This window comes from Dromiciops gliroides, chromosome 4, assembly GCF_019393635.1.
Source record: "Dromiciops gliroides isolate mDroGli1 chromosome 4, mDroGli1.pri, whole genome shotgun sequence".
Lineage (NCBI taxonomy): Eukaryota > Metazoa > Chordata > Mammalia > Microbiotheria > Microbiotheriidae > Dromiciops > Dromiciops gliroides.
The window spans coordinates 25,923,366-25,940,210 of record NC_057864.1 but is presented as its reverse complement, the minus strand read 5'-3'; the positions used below and the strand labels follow the sequence as shown (position 1 = coordinate 25,940,210).

The 16,845-nt window shown below is 50.8% G+C and overlaps 1 protein-coding gene across 1 annotated transcript in view; it reads left to right on the top strand.

Annotated features, from left to right (window-relative positions):
• Positions 1-7,922: 7,922 nt before the first annotated feature.
• PODN (podocan) overlaps positions 7,923-16,845 on the top strand; it is a 42,851-nt gene continuing 33,928 nt past the window's right edge. Inside the window, exon 1 of the mRNA XM_043999538.1 lies at positions 7,923-8,058. The gene's annotated coding sequence lies outside the window, so the exon portion shown is untranslated. The remainder of the gene's footprint in view (positions 8,059-16,845) is intronic.

The window sequence follows — 16,845 nt, the reverse complement described above, 5'->3', positions numbered from 1 at the left end:
ATTGCTAAGACTTGGCAATTAATTAGATGTGGGGAGGTGGCAGAGAGTGAAGACAGCCTTGGGGCTACAGAGAAGCTGGTGAGTAGAAGGATGGGATATCCTTAACCGAAAAAGGTCCCCATGGAAAGGGGTGGGTGTGGGCAAAGAGGGGACAGGGTCTGTCCCAGGCATACCAGTTTATTTAACATGAGCATTTACTGGGAATCCTTTTACGTTTAATTGTAGCTGGCTTCAGAGTTAAGGTCAGTTCAAATCTGTATTGACTGTCTAGTTTCTTATAGGTTGCTCCAGATTAAGTAGATTTTAAAAGTTCTGACAAGCCCATGTGACCCTGGGGAAGCTCCTCAAATTGTCTGGGCCTCTGTTCTTATCTATAAGATTAGGGGGTTCGATTAGCTGATCTCTAAGGGGAAGGGAAGAGTTCTATGATACCTAACATGTGTCAGACACTGTGCTAAGCACTTTACCCACATTAGCTCTTTCAATCCCCACAGTAATCCTGGGAGTTAAGGGATGTTATTTAAGATGGAAGCAAACAGAGGTTAAGTGACTTGCCCAGGATGACAGCTAGCTGATTGTCTGAGACTGGATTCGAACTCAGGTCTTCCTGACTCTGGGCCCAATACCCCATCCACTGTGCCAACAGCGGTCTCTTTAACGAACCTTTTGGCTCTACACCCCATGATTATCCATTCTATAAAAGGAGATGTCAGTTTGGCTTTCACAAAGTTTGGGTTTTAAAGATCACACAGATAGCAGAGCCAGGATTTGAAAAGAAAGCTCGCTTCCTTGACAGACGTGCTTTCTTTTCATAAGCACCAAGGAAGCCTAAGAAATCATCAAACAGAAGGAAAGGTGGGCAACCAGGTGGTCCCATTGCATGAGTGACCTGGCAGGATGGCTTTGGGGAGAGACCCATTGATTCTTTGGGGAAACTCTGGCCAGATCTGGCAAAAGCCAGACATAATGCACTGAATACTAACTAGGGGCTGAAAGATTTATGTCCTCCCAGGAAGCAGATTTTTTTTTTTTTTACTAGCAGGATCTGGCCAAATATTAGGGATTCTTCTTAATCGTAAGCTACAGAATCCACTGAGCATGCCCATCATTTATCTTTGTCTTAATATTGCAGCAAATAGAACAAATCCCCAGTTCACTGTAAATACAGAAAATCTTGGTTGAGAATTTTAGCTCTCAGGAAATGTGGAACGTGATTCCATTTGGCAGTGAGTGTAGTCTGAACCACAGTCTTACTTAGCAGGACTTTTGGGAGAAGTTCGTGGATTTGAGAAGAACTAAGATTGATATAAATCTCAGCAGGACTGAGAATGCAGTTCTGTTGGTCCGGATGCCTTGCTCTCTGTCTAAGGGTTTAGATTCCAGGGAGGAGAGGGTCACTCACTGCCTGGAGCCGGGCTGGACTGGGCTCTACCTTTCAGTGCCCGAGGCTTTTCTTGATTCACATTTTTATGCAAAGTAGGGGGAGAACGGAGTTCCATCGGGGCTCCTGAAGTAACATCTGATCTTAGGACATTGGTGCCTTTCCCACCATGCCTCACTTCTTTTCAAACCCCAGCCTCTTTGCCAGTGGACAAAGGCATACACATTGAACTAACTGGATTTCTCCAGACGGTTGTGCCTATTTTCTTTCCCTGATGGTGGAAGGCTAGTGCTTTTACTTGACTTTTAGCAGGAGGAGCCTTCCTCAGCATGGACGGACCCCCTTCTTGTTGGGTTACGGACACCTCTGTGTGTACATGGGTCGATAGAACATCCCAGGAGGAAGCAGCGCCGGAGAGACGAGTTAACTCGAGAAGGCAGGAGCCTTCTGCTTGGCAAAGTGATAACTGAGGGCAGGGCATGATATCAGTTCACAAATATTCAGGAGATGGAAACACCAAAAAGGGAGAGGAATTATTTTGCCTGGTTACTAGGAGGAATGGGAGGAAATACAGGAAAAGGAAATTGGAGCCTGAATATCAGAGAGAACTTCCCAAGGGTGAAAACTGGTGAGCTGTGGATCAGGACCAGAGTTCTGTTCACCGGGACACTCAGATCCAGGTGGGTTGGGGGTGGGTGGGGCAGAAATGGAGTGTGGCTGATTCACAGGGAGACATTTACCCCTGGTAGAGGTGACTTTGGGCTTCTCTGTGACTCCTGTTTATAAAAATTCTTTTAGTTCAGCATAGTGTAGTAGAACCCCGCCCCCCCCCCCAACGAAATGCAGAGTCAACACACCTGGGTCCAAGTGCAGTAATTTACTAGCCTTGTGACCTTAGGCAAGTCACTGTACCTCCTCTCAACCTTAGTTTTGTTCAACAGTACAGTGGGGCCAGGCAGCTAAGTGGTGCAGTGGAGAAAGTGCCAGGCCTGGAGTCAGGAAGACCTGAGTTCAAATTTGAACTCAGACTCTTCTTAGCTGTGTGATCCTGGGCAAGTCACTTCACCCCATTTGCCTCAGTTTCTTCATCTGTAAAGTGAGCTAGAGAAGGAAATGGCAACCCCCTCAAGCATCTTTGCTAAGAAAACCCCAAATGGGGACATGAAGAGTCAGACACGACTGAACAAGAACAATGGGGATAAAGATACTTTCACTCCCTACCTCAGGTGAATTGTGAGGAAAATGTGTTAGAAATCATAAAGCCAGGCAGCTAGGTGGCACAGTGGAGAAAGCACTGGCCCTGGATTCAGGAGGATCTGAGTTCAAATTCGGCCTCAGACACTTGACATTAACTAGCTATGTGACCTGGGCAAGTCACTTAAATCTCATTACCCTGGAAAGGAAGGAAGGAAGGAAGGAAGGAGGGAGGGAAAGAAATCGTAAAGCCTAACATTTGCTGCCAGATGGGGTCACTTTCTGCTCCGCTGGCTCCCTGGTTGCATTAAGATCAATGACAGATCCCTCAGTTTCTCCTTTAAAGCTCTTCACAACCTGATCCCAAACTGCCTCTCCAGCCGCCTTATACATCAGATCCTTCCCCTGGTGAAGTGTTTAGTACAACCAAACTGACCTTGCTCTTCTTCAAAATAACCATCAGCGAGGATTTATTAAGTGCTTCCTGTATACCAGGCACAGCGCCATGCCCTGGAGACATAAGGAAAGGCAAAAACATTGTTCTGCCCTCCAGGAGCTCCCATTCCAATGGGGTAGACAGGTCCCCACAACTCTCCATTCAAGACAGAGACGTTGTAAATGGGAAAGAAGGCGCCCGCTGTGGGGGCTGGGGACGGGACCGTGAGGCAGAGAGACCTTGAAAGACCTTTGGCAAAGGGCTTTGAGCTAAGTCCTGACGGAACCCCGGCCTCTTTGAAGGCCTAGCTCCCTTCCAAGCCCGGCCTCAGGCCTGCGGACCTTCTGGCTGGAAGTGCCCCCCACCCACCCCGTATTTATTTTATGTGCTTTGCATATAATTGTTTCTGTGCTGGTTATTCCCCCCCCCCCCCCCCATAGAATGTGAGTTCCCGGAGAGAGGGCAACGACTGTGTTCAGTTCTGATTTTGTATCCTCAGCCTGGCCCTGGGCCCGCAGGAGGGGCAGGTACTATGCTTGGTGACCACTCCACAGACACGAATCCTGTGGGCGCTTTGCCTCTAAGCCTTTGGTCCTTGGAGGGCGCTGCTCCTCTACCCTGAACTCACTCTTCTCCAGTGATTCCAGCTTCATCCTCACCGTCTCCCACTGAAAGCCCGACATACTACAGGAAAACAGTTACCCAGCCGCCTCGGGACTGCTTGGGCAGCATGGGACTCTTTCATGGAGGATCCCGGGGCCATGGTTGTGCTCCCCTTTATCTTCATACTGGCTCAGGTCCCCAGTTCTTCTTTCCTGCCTTCCTGCCTGCTTTCTTTCTTTCTTTCTTTCTTTCTTTCTTTCTTTCTTTCTTTCTTTCTTTCTTTCTTTCTTTCTTTCTTTCTTTCTTTCTTTCTTTCTTTCTTTCTTTCTTCCTTCCTTCCTTCCTTCCTTCCTTCCTTCCTTCCTTCCTTCCTTTCTTTCTTTCTTTCTTTCTTTCTTTCTTTCTTTCTTTCTTTCTTTCTTTCTTTCTTTCTTTCTTTCTTTTTCTTCCCTCCCTCCCTCCCTTCCTTCCTTCCTTCCTTCCTTCCTTCCTTCCTTCCTTCCTTCCTTCCTTCCTTCCTTCCTTCCTTCCTTCCTTCCTTCCTTCCTTCCTTCCTTCCTTCCTCCCCTTTCTCCCTTTCTCCCCTTTCTTCCCTCCCTCCCTCCCTTCCCTCCTTCCTTCCTTCCTTTTTCTATCATCTCTCTCTCTCTCATCTATCTATCTATCTACCTACATATAACATATTTACAAAGTGATTGGAAAGCTTGGAGTGTGGGTCCTAGCCAGAGGAGCCCCCCAGAACTTGCATTCTCCTGAGAGCACAGTCTATCTGTGTAAGTAGATGAGGTGAGGGGCTAGAGCTATGATCTCATTGGTCAGCACCTTCTAGTTCCCTGATGGGCCAGGATCCCACAGCTAGTATGTATCTGGGTTGGGACTTGAGCCCAGGTCTTAGGCCATGACACTCTGCTAAGCAATTTGGAAGTTGGGAAGAGTGCTAACAACTTGGGGAGGCGGGGAGAGGCTCAGGAAGCACAGGAGTTGGCTTGTGAGCTGAGTCTTGGAGGTTGCTAGGGATCCCCAGAGATGGAGGGGGATGAAGGGGAGAGCATTCTCTAGACAGTGTGGGCTGGAACAAGACTGAGAGAGGTAGGTTGACTCCAAAGCAAAAGTCCATTTTTCTCTTTAAGTTTGGGGAGATGGTGTTGGGAGGGAGATGAAATCTCCAGATCATTGTTCCCTCCTATTTCTTGACTGTGAATAGTTTGTTTTGATGTTTGTTCTTGTTAGGATTTCCTTTTTTTAAAAAACAAATCACTTTTCTTTCCTTATGAGGGAAAACTAAAAGAACAAGAACAAACGAGCAAACAGCAAATGCTTCTGAGTATCAATGAAGGGAAAGCAACACCGATGACTTAGCTCCAGAGAGATTATCTAGCTTTAGATGGATTTCACAAGTATCTCTTGTCTTAAATTAGCAAAAACCTTGCAACCTTTCAGATAGTTTGGTTTTTTTTGGTACTTCATTACTTCAAAAGATTTGTGATTTCAGTGACATGAGTGTATCCCCTTCACCAGTACAGATAGCTACCACTCCAGAACCTAGTAGGCTGGGTCACAACTTGCTTAGGTTTTCCCTCGATCCACAGACCTCTGGGGCTGAGTTTTTCTGAGCTCATTGGTGTGCCAGGCTCTCTCCCCAAGGATGGCAGATTGCTCCCAAAGCCGAGCACTTGTACAACTAGAATCTAAGAATAAATGATGAGAGATACTCAACCAGAGGTGGTTTCTTCTTCTCCTGATATTAGTATTTTAAAATTTATTCAAGACAGGGCTGGTCTAATTTGGTTAGCTTTTACCTGAGCATGTCTTGTATGCACCTGTGGACAAGGAGTATGTTACTGATGTTTGTGTCTAAAGAATGAGCACCTGATAAAAGTTTGTTAAATTGGAATTAATCTATGATTAAGACTTAACAGTATGGATTGCCTCACTATTGTCATTAATGAGCATCTCTCTTATTTTTGTATTCCCCTCATTCCCTAACAGAATCTTCGACTGACCTTCAGTGTGTGGTGGGCCTGGCAGCTCTTTGTTCTCTGGCTCACACCTGAACCCCATTTCAGCAACCACCCCAACCCTTCCTCACTGGGAAGCCAGCTGGTCTGGGCTCTCCTCATGCCTGGCGAAGGGACCATCGTGGGGCTGCAGGTTGAGGGGAGAGCAGTGATGTCTAGTGACTAAAGCATCTCCTCGGGGCCTCAGCAGAGGGGACCCCTTCCTTTTTATAGGGGAAGTTTGGGGGGTCTGAGCAACTTCTCTGAGTTGTGGCAGAGCTGGGATCCACACTCTGGTCCTTTCACCTCAGACCCAGAGGATCCCAGCTTGGGAGCTGGAAGGGACACAAGAGGCTCTTTACCCCGATGAGAAAACTGAGTCCCAGAGAGGGGAAGAGTTTGCTCCATCCCAGAGCTAGTAGGCGTCAGAGGTGAGATTGGATCCTGTCCTGTGGCTTCGGGCAGTGCTCTTCCCAGGACTGCCCCATCCTGCCCCTGCTGTCTCCTGACATTGTCCCAGGCTGCAGGGAAGGCCAGGGGAGCACGTCACCATCACCAAGTCGCCATTTTCACTGGCTGTGCCCCAGGCCTGGAATGCTCTTCATCATCTCTGCCTCCTGGCTGCCTTCAAGCCTCCGCTCAAGCCTCTTTCCAAGTTCTTAATCTTAGTGCCTTCCCGCTCAGACTACCCCGATTAATCCTGTGTATAGCTTGTTTATAACTAGTTGGTGTAAGCTCTGTGAGGGCAGGCACTATTTGTCTGTCTTTTACCTTTCTTTGTATCTCCCGAGCTTAGCAGAGTGCATGGCACATAGTAGGTTCTTAATAAAGGCCAATTGACTGACTGACTCATCTGCCTTCCGAGGTAACGTGTGAAAATCCTCCTCAGCAGAGTCCCCTCTGGCCAAAGGCACAGGAGCCGGTGGAAGGAGGCATGCTCTCTGAGCCTCAGCAGCCAATCAAGAGGCAGCCCAAGTGCTGGCATGCTGCCTGGGGAGATTGATGGGATGCACAAGCCAGGTGTCCAGGTAGCATCCGGCCTCTTCTGGTGGCAGAAAGTCAGCCTCCCTTCCCACCCAGGGGTACTTCTGGCTCTTAGCTAGCCCTAGTCAGAAGGCAGTCGAGCCTAGTGCTCTGTTCCTGGCCAGCTTAGCAAAGAGGAGGATGCATGTCGAAGCCTCCCCCCCTTCCCACCTCCACCCCAGGAGCTGTGGACTTGGTGCATTGTTGCCATCTGGCCTGATGGTGAAGCCTGAACCACCTCTGTGTTCATTATACATATGTAACTCAGGCCAAAACACAAAATGTTGCTTCAGCTGTTAGTAGTTAATACTAGTTTGCTTGGAAATATTCTTGGCTCATTGGCTCAATATGGCACTGTTCAGGGAGAGGGTTTGCTTCCCCTGTCTTGTGATTGGGGTAGGCAGGCACCTCTGACTCCCTGCCCAATTTATTGTTGTCTAAGGGGGGGGGCAGGGAGCAGAGGAGAGGGGGCATGTCGGGGGTGGGGGAAGGGGTAGTTTCCAGGAAAATTCAGCTTTGTTCCTATTCTGTTAGGAAGGTCCCCAGACCTCCCTTGGGCTGGGGGTGAGTGGAAAGAGGCTGACCTACTGGAGCTGATGTAGCCCCCTAACTTTTCATCGGTATTGCTTTAGTAAACTTCCCAACGGATTGAAGCAAGTACTATTTTGACTGGTAGATGGGCATGAGTCCCCTCCGTGGGAGGCTGAGAAACTGACCACTTCTGGGGGATGCTGGTGAAAGGGTTTCTGGGCAGCCGTGGGTTGAGTTGGAGTGGATGAGCCTCTTCTAGTTGGAGAAGCGGGGATTCTGGTCTCTTCTCAAAGACCTCGCTTCCATTCTTGGAGTATTTTTTCCCAGCCGGGGCATGGTTTCTTTAATAAAATGTTCCTGACTTAAATCCTTTTGGGATTTTAACTTAGGGGAGAGGGGAAGTCTGGGGCACAGCAGGGAAGCCCCTCTGGCTAGCCCTCTGGGGACCAGGGAGGGGGCCAGAAGCAGAGCGTCCTATCCCTGCCCCGCCACCCCCAGCCAGGATTTCCTGCGGCAGGAGCTGTGTGGCCAAACCAGGCAGCAGCAGGGGGACAGAGAGGGGTCGGTCCTACGGTTCTGAATCACCAGGAAAGGGAACAGGCCAAAGAGGCGAGGAGCAGAGGGGTGAGGAGGGGGAGGCGGGAGAAAAACCCAATCACTCCCCACACTGGCGTTCAGGAACCTGCGCCTGTGTCCAGAGGAGGAAGCGGTCCAGCAGATGCATGCCTAGGCGGCTGGGGGGGGGGGGCGGGGGGGGCGGTGTGTGTGAGGAAAACCCGACAACAAAACTTGTGTTGACGGAGCGGGAGCCTTGAGTTGAATGGAAGGAGCCAGTGCCCGAGGAGCCCAGCGCAGAGCCCCGGGAGAGTCGTAGCAAGCGGCCGCCGCCGCAGGTAGGTCCGATCCGGCGATCCGGGAGCCGGGATCGGGGATCGGGCAGGGGGCGGCGGCGGGGGAGGAGAAGGGGGAGAAGGGGGAAAGCCGGGCTGCTGCTTCTCTCACGTTGAAGGCTAGGGCTGGGCTGGGAAGGGAAGTGGGGTGCAGCGACACAGCAGTCCACAACCAGCCCCACTCCGCCCCGCCTCGCGCTGCCCTGCCCTGTCCCGGATAGGGCTGGGGTCCCTGGCTGGGGCTCTCGGGCTCCGTTGCTCTCTCCACCCCACCCCACCCACCCCACCCAACCCAACCCCACCCCCAGCCTCAGACAGGGCTTTGGAAAATTTCTGTCTCCGCTTCTCTGCGGCAAAGGGGCAGCGGGGCTGGTTCTTCTGCCCGGAGGGAGGCAGTACCCCCACTCCGCCCTCCCGCCTCCCCCCTCCTCTCCTTTGACTCACATCTGGAAAGGATCGGCTTTGGAGGGAGGATTGGGGGCGGGGAGCCCTGCGTGGGGCTGGGGCGAGGGACCTAACGGGTCAGACGGACACCTTTGCAGGGGCTGGGGCGGCGGGGGGGGGGGGGGCAGCCGCGGGAGCTGAAGCTCGCTTCGCTGCCTCTCCAGCCTTCTCCGCAGCCTGACCCCGGACCCGGGCGCACACGACACTCTGGGGCTCAGCCACTGGCAACCTCCGGGGAAGGGCTCTCGCTCGTTCTGCTCTAGCCTGCTGCCCCTGGGCAGACAGATGTTGGTAGAGAGGCGGATAGAGAGAAGGGGTCGGGGGTTAATGAGGTTGATTGGATTGGACCGTAAAGCCCGTTTGCAGTCTGGTCGGAGTGTGTCAGAGATGAAATCGGGTGGAAAGAGCTCGGAGCTCGGAGCTCTTAGCTGAAAGGTCTGGCGGCTAGCCCTGGCACACGCGCGGTACTCTGTGTGTGTGTGTGTGTGTGTGTGTGTGTGTGTGAAATCAGAGGGTCACCGGGATACCAGAAAGGACCTCAGAGGGAAACTGAGGTCCAAGAGAGCAACTGTCTTGCCTAGAGTCACAGAGCTAGTAAGTGGAAGAGAGAGCTAGGATTTGAACCTGGATCCTCTCACTAACGATCCATTGATCTTTTTCACTGTACCACACTATCTCCTGGCCTCAGTTTCCTCACCCGTAAAATGGGTCCTTGTAAGACTTGTAAGTCTTAATGTGCTCAAGAAATGTGTATTATTTTATCTCCCCTTTTTTTCTTTCCCTCATCCCTTACCTCAGTGAGTCATAGCATCTGAGGGCTGGAAGAGACCTATTAGACGCCTCTTTACCTGAGCAGAAATCTACTGTGCGACAGACCTCCAAAGCTCATCCAGCCTCTGCTCCGATCCCGGTGGGGATGAGGAGCCCACTTTCCATGGGGACATCCCATTTCCCTTTTGGACAGCCCCGAAAACACACAAGTTCTTAATTATACTCTGGCAAAATCTGCTTCTCAGTAACTCCCTTCCCCATCTCTACCAAGGGTCACCTTTCTAGATGAGTGGGGCCTTTCCCTCTCCTTTCACTCCACCTCCCAGTTACTTTGTATTCACTTGCATCTATTTTGTATATACTGAAATGTGTCCAGGTTTTCCCCGTGAGATTGTAAACTGCCTGTTGTCTTTGTAAGCCTAGAACCTAGTACAGGCCTGGCATTTGCTCAGTGGTCTTGTTGTGCCCATCTCTTTAGGCCCCCCATTTTGGGCTTCCTTGGCCCATATTAGAGCGGTCTGCCATTTCCTTCTCCAGCTCATTTGACAGATGAGGAAACTGAGGCAAACAGGGTGAAGTGACTTGCCCAGGGTCACACAACTAGTGAGTGTCTGAGGCCAGATTTGAACTCAGGTCATCCTGACTCCAGGCCAGCGCTCTACTCACTGAGCCATACAGCTGCCCTGCCTTACACTTGCTTGGTAGGCGTGTAAAAAAAAATGCTTGCGGTTGACCACCCCTTTGAGACAGAATTTACCTGCTCCTTTCTGAAGGGGAGGCCACTTTTCTGGCTCAGCTGATGTTTGAGCCCCAGCAGCAGATGAGCGGTGAAAACCTCCCTTTTGGCCACATACCCAGATTCATAGAATTGGGGAGAGATTGTCTAGCACCCTCATTTTGTAGCTAGGGAGACTTGGGCCTTTAGAGATTGTGGCTTTCAACAATTGAATTTTTATTTTTTTAGAATTTTATTTTCCAAAATATATGTAAAAACAGATTTGGCTTTCAACAATTGAATTGAATTTTACAGATGAAGAAACCAAGTCTCAGAGAGAACAGCCTTACCCGAGGTCACTCTAAGAGTCGGTGGCAGAGTCCCCCCCTCACGCCCACACCTACAGCTTTCTAGCACACATGCTCCCAAGGCTTGCAACGCTTGACATAACAGATGGCTCCCTCGGGCCCTTCCCCCCAGATGCCCCTGTCCAAGCAGAGGCCGGTCCCACAGAGAAGTCAGGTTACTTTAGCTTGGCTTAGGCGCCCTGGGGCCCACGTGATGCTTTCTCCTAGTCTTAACTCTGCCCTTGGCGCTCATGGCCCAAGCCTGAGGCCCCTCAGAGACCAAGAGCACAGAAAAAGAATAGCATTAACAATTTGCTTTTCTATAGCGCCTGAGGGGTCTCAAAGGCGCTTTCACAAATATTTCCTTTGATCTTTACAACTGTTATTATTATCCCCATCTTACAGATGAGAAACTAAGGCAGACAGGAGTTAAATGTCCAAGGCAGGATTTGCACTCGCAGCTTCCTCTCTCCAACCCTAGCACTTCCATCCATTGCACCACCTAGCTGCTTCTTTTCCTTTAAAAGAACACGGACATTTTCACAGGGACCTTCTGGAGACAATGCTTCAGGCTTTGCTAGGGGGGAGTGTTGAGCCTTCATGGACTCACAGACTCAAGAGTTGGAAGGGAAGTGCTCCCTCCCAAGCCAGCCCATGGCACTTTTGAAAAGCTGGAATGGTTAGGAAGTTTTTCTTGTCCATTAAGCTTGAATTCGCTTATCTGAAGCTTCTGTCTATTGCTTTTAGGCAGCGAGGTGTCTAAGCTGAGAGAACACAGGACTGTGAGTCAGGAAGCCAGGAGTTCAAACCCGCTTCAGATACTTCCTAGCTGTGTGACCCTGGGCAAGTCACTTAACTGCTCTTTGCCTCAGTTTCCTCATCTGTAAAATAGGGTTAATAATAAAGAACAATGACCTCCCGGGGTTGTTGTGAAGATCAAATTAGGCGATATTTGTAAAGAATTTTACAAACCTTAAAGTGCAGTATAAATGCCATTATTATTATCATCTCTGTTCTTTGGACGAACAGGTTTTATTCCGCTTCTTGGCCTTTCAGATCCTTGAAGACCAACATCAGCCTTGTAGAAGGGAAGGCAGTCACTGGATTGTAGATCAGTGGTGTCAAACTCAAATAGAAATGGGAACAACAATGTGTACAGAAGGCACCCTGCAGGCCTATTGACTTAGGTTTGTGTGTGTGTGTTTTTTGGCAGGGCAATGAGAGTTAAGTGACTTGCCCAAGGTCATACAGCTAGTAAGTGTCAAGTGTCTGTGGCCAGATTTGAACTCAGGTCCTCCTGAATCCAGGGCCGGTGCTTTATCCATTGTGCCACCTAGCCACCCTTGACTTAATTTTAAAATGAAATATTACCTATGTTTTGTTGTATTTTTATTTATTTTGTTAAATATTTCTCAAGCATTGGAGTGGAAGGCATCTTTGAAACCCCTAGTGCAGACTATAGGGTATTGTGAAGGGCATCAAGAGCATCAGAGTCCATTGGATCTGGCCTAGATGGTGCGGTGTGGTGCAGAGAACCTCAGGTCATTGGTCTGGGTTCAGATCTCAGCATTGTCACTTGCTGACCGTGTGACCTTGGCCAAGCCACAACCTTCCTGGGTCTTAGCTTCCCCATTTGACGTTGGATGGTCTCTTAAGGTTCCTTTTAGCTTTAAATTCTGTGAACTTTATAAACCCCTTTATTTTACAGGAGATAAACTTGACACCCAGAGGGGTCAATGACTTATTCAAGATCTCTCAGGTAATAAGTGGAAAGGCAGGACTGGAACCCATATTCGGGGAGGCGGCGTGGTAGAGAGCATGGAAAGGGTGCTGTGCTTGAGGTCAGGTTTGGAGCCTGGCTCGTGACCTTGGGGAGGTCCCTCAACCTCTCGGTGTGTCAGCTTCCTCATTTTTGTGTACAGAGGGTGAGCTGATCAGTAGGGCAGGTGATTAAGATCATATTTGATTACTGTGCCCAGAGCAGGAGGTAGAAAGTGGCTCCCTGGTGACAGGATGAATGACCCCATGACCCCGTGTCTCTGTACAGTTCATCCTTCACAGTCGCTAGATTTTCACTCCCCGGCCCAGTCAGGGCCTGTTGCCTCTGGGATCAAGCATAAATCCCTCTCTTTAGCTTTCCAAGGCTCTCAGAATCTGGCCCTGACCTCTTCACAGCCTCCCTGGACATCCCTCCTCCCCCAGTTCTCTGCTGTCCAGCCCAGCTCTGGCCTTCTCTGCTCCCGACATGTGACGCTTCATCTCCTGGGTAGGCCTTTGGCCCAGGGGTTGCCTGAGACGCCTGGGATGCCCTCCCCTCTTCTCTCGGCCTCCCAGAATCCCTCTTTCTTCAAGAACCACCATCTACAAGGTCTACCATCTTCACAAAGCCATTCCAGAATCCCGCCCCTTCTAGTGCCCTGATTTATGGTGCTTATTGTGTATTCTGCATTTCCTTATATAAGGTGGAGGCTTATCTTTCCTTTCTTAATCGCCAAAGCTCTGACAGCTGGATGGAATCAATTGATCAAAAATATGAATGAGGGGCATACAATCAATCTGAGAGATGAAGGGAGCCCACAGCAGACAGGAAATGTCTTGTAATTGGCCCCACTCTGGGCCTCTCTAGGACCCAGGAGCTTGTTCAGCATCAAGGGCTCTGGTAGCCCTGGCACCGGTGGCGGGAGATGGACTTCTGAGAGAGAGGTACCTCAGGGGAGGTGGATTGAGTTTCTGAACCTCGGAAGGGGAGTTCCCATCGACCTCAGCCCTAGGCTCTGTCCTTCAGGGGCCCCGGGGGACCATGATGGCCTGGCCTGGAAACTGAGAGACACAGAGGTCAGACTTGAGATATGGAGGAGAATCCAGCAGCGTTGGGACTCTACAAGATTCTGCCTTTGGAGTCCAGCCAAGACCTGTTCTCTCTGGGGGTGACCTTTGTAGGACTCATGGAGAAGAGAAGAGACGAGCGCTCCCGGGAACCAGAGGCCTTGAATGCACCCTTTGGCCACTCGTGCTTTCTGCAAAGACCTTGTGTATTCCAGGGGCCTGTGTGCCTCTGGTCTGGGAGGATAGAGGACAGCTGCCCTTGTTATACCTCACCCCTCCCAGTTCTCACCTTCCCTGTTCTAAGGCCCTCCCAGCTCTGACCTTCCCTGTTCTAAGCTCCCCTCCCCAGCTCTGATGAAGATTTCTATTCTCAGGTTCCTGTCCTTCTCACCCTCCAATATTCTGTGGCCCCAGAGACCAGGGTCCACATCACATCTATGCCTATTGTTCACCAGCTGCCACATGGTCCTTGTTATTCCTCTATTCTTTGCATCATCTGTTACTGTTTCTTCAGTCAGAGGTGGGCGGGCCACCCAGGAAGCTCAGGGCCAACATCAAACCTGGGGATCAGAGACTAGACCTCCAAGGACACTGGGAAATAGTGGAATCAGAAGCCCCTGACGAACCCCCCAGAGCCCCTACATGTCAGAGCTGGCAGGAAGCTCAGAGGTCACCCACTCCTCATGCTGGAAATGGAGGCTCCCAGAGGAGAGGGGACTTCCTGGGGTCCTCTGTGGATCCGGGGCAGGTGGGGCCCAAACCCCAGACTGGATGCAGAACCCTAGGCTGGATCCAGAACCTCGGGCTGGATCCAGAACCCCAGGCTGGAGCTTGTCACACTTCCCTCCCAGCCCAGGCGAATTCCCTTCTTTGCACTAAGGGACTCCCAGGGAGCAGGGGCTACAGTGGAGGCTGTAAGTTCAGAATGCAGCCCAGACCTGGAATGAAGGGCCCCTGTAACCTTCCTTCCCAGCAGATGACAAGCTCTTTGAACGCAGTGAGTGTTGTGGTTGTTGGTTTTGTTCTGGCTTTCCTCACACCTTGCGGGGTGTGCGACACAGAGCGGGACCTTAATGCGTGTTTGGGGGACTAACTTGATCAGAGGAAGGCCCTGAAGCTGATTCTGAAGAACGAGGAACTCTGGGACTCGGGGAGCCCTAGAAAAGCTTTTTCCTTATCGCCTGCAGATGGGCTGGGCCGGGCAGGGCACTTTCTGAGCCTGTGTTCCCATTTGTAAAGGGGGTTACTAGAACCTGTGGCTGCTTCTGCCTCTCAGGGTGCCTAGGCTGGGGTTCAGGTGTTCCCCACTCTCCTTTCTTGTGATTGGCATGGGAGAAATGTCGCATCAAGTTTTTCACAAAATATTTGCCCTATGAGGGAGCACAATAGCTATTTCATCCTTGGTATTATATATGGATGACATTGTGGTATGGTGGATAAGATTCCGTCCCTGAGGTCACAGGACCTGGGTTCAAATCTCACCCCAGAAACTTTTTACCTGGGCAACTTTGGGCACATCCCTTTCCCTCTCCAGACCTCAGTTTCCTTATATGTAAAAGACTGGACTAAAGGACCTTTGAGGTCCCTCTCAGTTCTATACCTGTGACCTGTGGTAGAAAATCACTCTGTTCTTGTGGACAAGATAAAGTAAGGAGAGGCAGACAGACAGGCAGGTGGGGGTATTGAGGCCTGACTGGAAGGCAGGTGTCATGGCTCCATGTCAGCCTGGGAGGCTGCTGTCAGTGCAGAGCTGCGGGTGTCTGGGCTCAGCCTGGCGCTGGTAAACATTTTTATCAACGCCTTGGATCGACACAGACGCATGGGAGGCCCATCAGGTCTGCAGATGACGCAGAGCTAGGAGGGGTAGTCACCACACTCGGTGACAGAATGCAGAAAGATTTTCACAGGCTATAACAAGGATGGAATTTAATAGGAAGAAATGTAAACTCTCTTACACTTACACTCACATATACAAGCCGGCAGAGGCCAGCCTAGACGGCGGCCTGCGAGCTCAGCATGAATCAACAGTGTGGTTTGGCAGCACAAACCCCCTCGAGATCTTGAGCTGTTTGGGGGGTAGGAAGGAGAGGGGCTGTGGCCCCTCTGTCCTCTGCCCTGATCTGCCCCGGCCCCGCTGGAAGATCCTGCTCCGTGCTGGGATCCCCATTTTAAGGATGTGACCATGTTGCCGCAGTTCCAGAGGAGCATGCTCAGGACGGAGACCTAGTCGCCCCATGGCTCTCTCCACCTACACCGCATTTTGGGTCTTTGCCCATGTCTGAACCGTACCTATCCCCGGTGCCCCCTTCCTCCTGCTCGTTCACCCCCCTGATCTCCCCCCCCCCCCCGCATGCTAGTGCTCCCTCTCACAATACTTGGTGTGTGAATGTGTTGGGTGCCACAGGGACTATTTAATCTGTGTCTTTGTATGCCCAATGTTTACACACTGTCTTTCGCGTAGGGATAGGGACAGAGGACTAGGGGTTTCATTGGTATACTATGTGTCAGAACTGCAGGTTCTCAAACTTTTAAATCTCGGGACTTTTCCTTTCCATTTTTAATGAATCCCCCAAAGAGCTTTTATTTTTTTATTTTAAAATTTTTTTGCAGGGCAGTGGGGGTTAAGTGACTTGCCCAGGGTCACACAGCTAGTAAGTGTCAAGTGTCTGAGGCTGGATTTGAACTCAGGTACTCCTGAATCCAGGGCTGGTGCTTTATCCACTGTGCCACCTAGCCGCCCCACAAAGAGCTTTTATTTAAGTGCATTAAGTCTGCCAATATTTAACATGTTAGAAGTTAAAAATGTCAGCATTATTATGGAAATTGTTGTTTGTGGTTTTTTTGTTTGTTTGTTTTTTGGTGAGGCAATTGGGGTTAAGTAACTTGCCTAGGGTTACATAGCTAGTAATTGTTAAGTGTCTGAGATCGGCTTTGAACTCAGGTCCTCCTGAATCCAGGGCTGGTGCTCTATCCACTGCACCACCTAGCTGCCCCCATGGAAATTGTTTTGATCTTGCAAATCTCCTGAAAGGGTCTCAGGGACCCCAGGGGTCCCTGGCCTACACTTTGAGAACCCGTGAGTAGGCTGGAGCCTTCCCTGCACTGAGTACTGGGGAGTGAAGGGTCCCAGGGCCCCAGAGCCTGCAGGCAGGCACCACTGCCTCTCACACTGCACAATGGGCATCTGCTGAACCGAAGGACCTTAATGCCCCGGTATATGAGGTTGTAATACTTAGCCTGCAGAAGGTGTCTTGGAGGACTTGTAGGGCTGTCTTGTAAAAGAAGGTATGGGCCTCTTCTGCTTGGTACCTGTGGGCAGAACCAGGAGTAGGCAGGGGAGGGGGCTAGATGCCAGGGGAAATCTCTTTACAAGTGGAATTGTTCACAAGTCAAATAGGCTGCCCAGGCATGGAGTGGGTTCGCCCCCACTGGGGGTTTTCAAGGCTAGGCGTGTTGTGAGAGGGATACACAGACGGCCTCCCGGGAGCCACCCTGGCAGGTTGAACCCCGTGGGAAAGACTTTTGGGGACAGAGCCACCAAGAGACTGTATGCGGCCTGAGGACCCCCCTAACCCAGCTTGGAGAACTCACCACGTTGACCCCTGCCTTCAGGGGGAATCAGCTGGGCCACTAGGTGGTGCAGTGGGTAGAGTGTTGGAACCGGGAAGCCCTGACCTGCTCCATGAG